Genomic DNA, 7,536 nt, shown 5'->3' with positions numbered 1-7,536 from the left:
CCTCTATCTACTGCATCTTTTCTCCTTCCTGGATGTTTTCCTTGTTAGCATCCATAATTCACCAATCTCTATCTCGAGCTTGTCCTATGGATGGTACATCTTCTTCCAATCCTTGGTGTATTCTTGTTGAACTTTGTTGCTATAATTTATTGATTGTTGATCCCCACAACAAATTTGTACAACTGTTATCATTTCCAATTTATTTTGTTGTTGTTTAACAAGCCTACAGGTCCTCTGCTGCATGCTTTTGGGCTGAAACTTCAAGTTGTTCGCCTATTCCAACAAGTCCATATCATGTATTTTGTTAAAATTACAAATTTTCCACAAATAACTTATCCCTTTGTGCAAGGTTTCCTCTATAGTTTTTCTACATTCTTTTGCAACGTCTTTCTTTTTTACCAATGCCATGCTTACTCTTTTATAATCTTGTATAGCCTCGTCCAAAATTCCTTGTACTTCTCCATACCTCCATATCATTTCTTGTATGTCCTCATCCTCTTGACAAATTTCATTGACTATATCTACATGTCCTTTCAATTATATTTCCTTCTCAAAATTGATAGATTCATAAGCATGCCTATCCTTGCATTGATCATCTCCCATAGACACAAAAAATATATTAATTTTAAAACTATGAGACTTTAACGTCTCTGTAGATGCCTCCAATGTCTCTTCCTTATACATTGTTGGAAACATGAAACCATTCATCAAGTTCCTCTCCACTACAACAACTTTTTCCTCCAAAGATTCACCATCCTCATCACTTTTGTTACAAAAAGTAAATGTCTCTATCTCATACACCTCATCTAAGAATAAAATTTTCTCCACCTCAGGTTCTTCCTTCATTATTGCATTCATCCACTGTATACAGTCTCCATCTTGTTTTCCTTTACAAGACAATTATGCCTTCCCTTCTGTGTCTGCAACAATGCTTCATGGTTGTTCTTTCTTCTTGTAATAAACAAAACCAATGTTATGCACATCATATGAAAAACTTCTTGCATTCACACACCAATCATCAGTGAAAAATAAAAGACTCTCTAGCATCAAAATATCTATCTTCATCATCTCTATCACTTTCATCCTCTCCAAGGATCACTCCTTGTTCAGGTTCATAATAAACTTCCATCTGGTACTCAGCTATTCTGAATTCTTCCTGCATCCTAGCACGCATCCTCTCTTTCAATTTCCTCTCTAGTGAAGGCCATCTCACCATCTTATTCTTCATCATCTAGACATATCCCTGGTCTCACAATAGTTGTCTCAAATGATTGAATTCTTCCTTTAACTAAATCATCTCCCTTTCAAATTCTTTATCACTCATCCTCCTTATGTGAGTTGCTTTGGAATTTTTCTTTGATTGGTTGTGATTTATTTTCTTTGAACCATGTATGTGACTATCAGTATCCATTCCTTACTCTTCTTCCATGAACACTTCTTTTCCATTTCTTGTGGGTTGCAACAAGTTTTCTTCCTCTCATAACAATTCTGTGACTTGCTATAGTACCAAGTTCTCCTTCTTGGCATCTTTTTCTATCTCTTTCTATGGGAAATTCTACCCACACTCACTATGGAATTACCCTCTCTAACAAATTCTATCCAAGCTATGCTTGTTGGAAGTTGTTCTTCTCTTGATTCTCTACTATAGAACCTCTTCCAATCATATTCCACGGTCAAATTTGAATGATGAAAATTATTTCCTGGGACTGAAGTATGTGAGCATTACTACTACCTAGCGCATAGTAGGTCTGCGAACACTCTGTGCTTGTATACAGAGTAGAGCCACTAAGAATATATGCAGGGCTTCCTCAACTGGGACGTTGATAAGCCTGGGATCAATAATCTTCATAACTTCTTCTCTATGCCAATTGGTCATCTTCTTCGCCCACCCTGTGATGTTCATATCCTCTTCAAATTCTCTTTCACCCATTGCCTTTTTCCCCGTGATGACCTCAAGCAGAACCACTCCAAAGCTATATACGTCACTCTTCTCATCCACTTTCATGGTGTATGCATACTCTGTAAATTCAACATCCAATCTTAAATGGTATGCTACAGTAAAGGCTAGTGGCAAAACCACCGCAAAATAAGCAATACGCATACTATGAAGAACTTTTGACTTCTATATAATTGCTTTTATTTATAATGCAGTGCTGCTCTGCCTATGCCTTGGCAATAACAGATGATGGACTTCAATAACAAACCATTTCGAAAAGCTTGCAACTTCGTTAAACATTACGGTGACCCTCTACTAAAATTTAAAGATGAAACACCCACTTCAAAATCAATGACTTCAAAATTTAAAGATGAAACAACCACTTACCTGGAGCTATGTAGCCAAAGGTGCCTGCAACTGAAGACACATATTCCGACATACCAGATTGATGCAAGAGTTTGGCTAGGCTGAAATCTGCAACACGAGCTTCAAAGTTGGAGTCCAAAAGAATATTGTCGAACTTCATGTCGCGATGAAGGATGGCCAGCCGACAATCGTGATGAAGATAGCTCAACCCCTGTGCAGTTTCCACTACAATTTTGTATCCGGTGTTCCAATCCAGATGTAGGTTTTAACCCCGTATAGAAATTACCTACATACGAATTCTGAAACACATAAATAAACAATGCGAGAGCATAACACATAAAACACATATACACAGATATTTTCCCTTGGATCCCAATACCAGGACTACCAGCTTGATTTTTCATTATGTTCCTTTCAATGTTATAATACATATTTATACATGCCGAAGCATCCAATACCATGGACCGAAAAACCATCGCGTCCAATGCCATGGACCAAAAACCATTGAATCCAAAAACATGTGCGAAAATCATGCACAAAACCGTAGGTGGGTCTGCCCAACCTAACATAGGGTCCAAAACCAAAATTTTCCGGGGCCCCATAAAGTGGGGTTACGGGTGCCCCTCAAACCCCCTGTGACCTCCCCCCCTCTAACCCCTGGTTAACTATGTGGGCTAGTCGTGGAAAGAATATAACACAACCCAACATTCTCCCACTTGTTGTTTTCTTTCCACAGGGGGGCACAAGAGAGCTTAGTCATTTATCCAGCCCTGCAACGCCCATTGTTTCTCTACACCAAGAGAACTTCTCAGAGCTCACAGATTTTGTCAATGCATCTGTAGTATTCTTCAAAGTGTCCACCTTTATCAGAAACACCTTTTTATCTTCTATCATATCCCTCACAAAGTGATACTGAACATCAATGTGCTTTGTTTTTGAATGATATGCGGGGTTCTTTGCCAAGAAAATTGCACTTTGGCTGTCACAGTCTATCCTTATAGCTCCCTGTACTAACCCCATACTTGAACACAATCTCTGCAACCAAACTATTTCCTTGCTTGCATGAGTGGCTGCCATGTATTCTGCCTCAGTAGTTGATAGTGTCACTACAAATTGTTTCTTACTCATCCAACTAACTACACCTCCAAACAGGTTAAACACATACCCACTTGTAGATCTTGTCTGATCCAGATCTCCAGCCCAGTCTGCATCAACAAAGCCACGAATATCCAAAACTCTATCCAATCCTGGTCTTCCTTGGTAGCACAAACCATAATCACTAGTGCCATGCAAATACCTGAAAACCCGCTTCATTGTTGTCCAATGCTCCTTCCCTAGTTTTGACATAAACCTGCTCAATACTCCCACTGCATGTGCAATGTTTGGTCTAGTACAAACGATTGCATACATTAGGCTACCGACTGCACTTGTATATGGAACACGGGACATGTCCTCTTCCTCTTCTTGTGTCTTGGGACACTATTCAACAGATAACCTCACACCTACAAGAATAGGAACCTTCACCGGTTTACTATCCTACATATTAAACCTCTGTAGTATTGTCTCGACATACTTCCTCTTGTTTAACCAGAGCTTCCTCTTTGCCCGATCTCTTTTAATTTCCATGCCCAAAATATAGTTTGCAGCACCAAGATCTTTCATGTCGAATTTGGAGAACAATTGGGTTTTCAAATCCTGGATAATTTCTTTGTCATTTCCAACCAACAACATATCATCCACATACAAGACCAGATAAATAACACGGTCAACAATTAATTTAAAATACACACAGTGATCTGCTTTGCTTCTGGTGAAGCCAAGTCCCCGTATAAATGTATCAAATTTCTGATACCACATCCATGGTGACTGTTTTAACCCATACAGAGACTTCTTTAACTTGCATACCAGTTCTTTCTTACCCTTCACCGCAAAGCCTTCAGGTTGCTTCATGTAGATTTCCTCTTCCAAATCCCCATGAAGAAATGTTGTCTTCACATCCATCTGTTCTACCTCAAAATCAAAAGTGGCAGCAACAGATAAAAATAATATAATAGAAGTTACCTTGGCAATAGGAGAAAAATATCACCAAAATCAATTCCCGGCACTTGGGAATAACCTTTTGCTACCAACCGAGCTTTGTATTTCTCCACTTTTCCTTCTGCATTTGTCTTCTTTTTGAACACCCACTTATTGCCAATGGGTTTCCTTCCAGCTGGAAACTGCACTAGATCCCAAGCCTCAATTTTGTGCAAAGATGCCATTTCATCAACCATGGCCTCTTTCCAGAGTTTTCCATCCTATGAATCCACTGCTTCCTTCATATTTCTGGGATCATAATCAGTAACAGACAAAGCAAAATTTGAACAGAAAGAAAATGGACTATACCTTTCTGGCTGCCTTCTTTCTCGAACTGATCTTCTCACAGCTGGAGTTTGTGGCTCTTCATCTTCTGATTCCTCCTCTGTTGTAGAGTCTGATTCTTCCTCCTTTAACTCAAACTCTATCTTCTCAGGTTCCTTTGCTTGGACTTCATGTTTAATAACATCTTTCACCTCTCTGAACACCACATCTCGGCTGTACACAACCTTCCTTGTTACTGGGTTCCAAAGCTTATAACCCTTTAAACCATCCTTATACCCAATAAAGATGCACTTTTCATATTTACTATCCAACTTGGTTCGTTTCTCCTTTGGAACATGTACATATGCATCACATCCAAATACCCTTAGATGTGAAAGAGAGGGTTTCTTACCAGTCCATACCTCTTGTGGAGTCTTATCCTCCAACGCTGATGAAGGTGACCTGTTAACCAGGTAACATGCAGTATCCACCGCCTCTACCCAGAATTCCTATCCTAACCCGGCACCACTGAGCATGCTTCTTGCCCTTTCCATCAACATCTTATTCATTCTTTCTGCAACTCCATTTTGCTGAGGTGTATATGGAGTAGTCTTCTACCGTGCTATACCACACTTCTTACAGAATTCTTCAAATTCCTTGCTGCAAAACTCTCCACCATTATCTGTCCTCAGCACCTTTATCTTCTTCTCTTTTCCACGAGAGCCTTAAATTCTTTAAACCTTTCAAAGGCTTCAGATTTCTTCTTAAGGAAATATATCCATGTATTCCTTGAGAAGTCATCTATAAATGATACATCGTACACAGACTTACCCAGTGATGGAACCTTCATAGGTCCAAACACATCACTGTGCACAAGTTCTAATATATGTTTCGTCCTCTTACTACCAGAGGGGAAACTCACCCGATTCTTCTTCCCATATACACAATTTTCACAGAAATCAAAATCTAAAGAGCTATTACTCATACCTTCTACCATACCTTTACCATGAAGTATTCGAAGGCCCTTCTCTCCAATATGTCCAAGCCTTTGATGCCACAGCATGGTCTTCTTTCCAGAGATCACTAGATTTTCTGCTCCACTTTCAGGAACCGCAAAATTGTTGCACCCATCAACAACCGTGCTACCTTGCAGCTTGTACAGAGTTCCAATCCGAACTCCCCGCATCAATACCAGTGCTCCCCGAACCATCTTGTAGGTATCCTTCTCGAACACTATTTCTACACTTGCATCATCCAACTTTCTTACAGAATTCAGATTTCTGGCCAATGCAGGAATATGCAAAACACCCGAAAGTGTTCTAACCCTTCCACCTTGCAGCTTCAACTTTACTTTTCCGCATCACCATCGTATTTCTCATACTCGCAGAACCACTCTCTATGGGGAGTGAAGTGAAAGGATGCACCTGAGTCAATTAACCATGCCTCATGATCTACATGTGTACTTGAAGAAGCCAAGTACACATCCCCACCTTCATCTGAGGTGGTTTTCACCTCTGCAGAAGGATCATCATTAGATCCCTTTCCTTTATGAGGAGATTTAGATTTATAGTCCCTTTTGTAGTGCCCTTCCTTTCTGCATTTCCAGCACACCACCTTTATAGGTTTTCCTGGAGATTTAGATCTCCCTCTAGATTTAGATCTCCCACTCGATGATTTATTTTTGTTTCTGTTCTGGGACCGTCCTCATACAGACAAGGCATCACCATTCCGGCTCTCCATATTTTTCCATCTCATCTCCTCCATCAGCAAGGCTGAGACTATTTCATAAAACTGCAAGGTAGTTGCATTGCTGCCTATTGCAATAACCAGACTATCCCATGAATATGGTAGAGAACACAACAAACTGATGCACTTATCTTCATCTGAAATTTTAATATCAACAGACGCTAACTGACTTACCATAATATTAAAAGCGTTCAGATGCTCTGTCACCGAGTCTCCATCTTTCATCCTCAGGTTATACAACTTTTTCCGTAGGAACAGTTTATTCACCAGACTTAGATTGGTACAAGTCCCTAACTTGTCCCACAAAGCCTTCGCTGTAGCTTCCCCTGATACATTCAGCAATACTGAATCTGAGACACACAATTGTATTGTGCTCTTTGCCTTCCAATCCAACTTCTTACATTCTTCATCGGACACTCCCATTGGTTTAGTACCCAGATCTACCACGATCCACTGATCTTTATCCACCAACAGATCCTCCATCTTGAGTTTCCACAACTCAAAACTCTGACCATTAAATTTATCGATCTTTATCTTTCCACTGCTCGCCATCTTCTTTCACCACTAGAATCGATCTCACAGATCTCCCATTGAACAGGGTCTACCACAAGCCCGAGCAAAACCCCTCAGCAACAAAGGTGTCCCCTTGAAGCCAAAATAGCTCTAATACCAAATGTAGGTTTTAACCCCGTACATAAATTACCTGCATACGAATTCTAAAACACATAAAATAAACAATGCGAGAGCATAACACATAAAACACATATACATAGATATTTTCCCTTGGATCCCAATACCGAGACTACCAACTTGATTTTTCATTATGTTCCTTTAAATGTTATAATACATATTTATACATGTCGAAGCATCCAATACCATGTACCGAAAAACCATCACGTCCAATACCATGCACCGAAAACCATCGCGTCCAAAATCATGTGCAAAAATCATGCAAAAAACCATAGGTGGGTCTACCCAACCTAACATAGGGTCCAAAACCAAAATTTTCCGGGGCGCTGCCTCGGACCCCATAAAGTGGGGTTATGGGTGCCCCTCAAACCCCCTGTGACCTCCCCCCCTCTAACCCCTGGTTAACTATGTGGGCTAGTCGTGGAAAGAATGTAACACAACCCAACACCAGAGACGTG

The 7,536-nt window shown here is 40.1% G+C and overlaps 1 pseudogene; it reads right to left on the bottom strand.

The window, feature by feature from the left end:
• Nucleotides 1-1,732: 1,732 nt before the first annotated feature.
• On the bottom strand, nucleotides 1,733-2,462 carry LOC149172340 (leucine-rich repeat receptor-like serine/threonine-protein kinase BAM1 pseudogene; annotated as a pseudogene).
• Nucleotides 2,463-7,536: the final 5,074 nt, after the last annotated feature.

This window comes from Pinus tabuliformis, chromosome 4_2 (assembly GCF_031772625.1).
Source record: "Pinus tabuliformis cultivar Carrire ecotype Pingquan chromosome 4_2, CPIR1, whole genome shotgun sequence".
Lineage (NCBI taxonomy): Eukaryota > Viridiplantae > Streptophyta > Pinopsida > Pinales > Pinaceae > Pinus > Pinus tabuliformis.
Note: the sequence above shows the minus strand (reverse complement) of the source record. Positions and strands in the feature narration are given on the sequence as shown.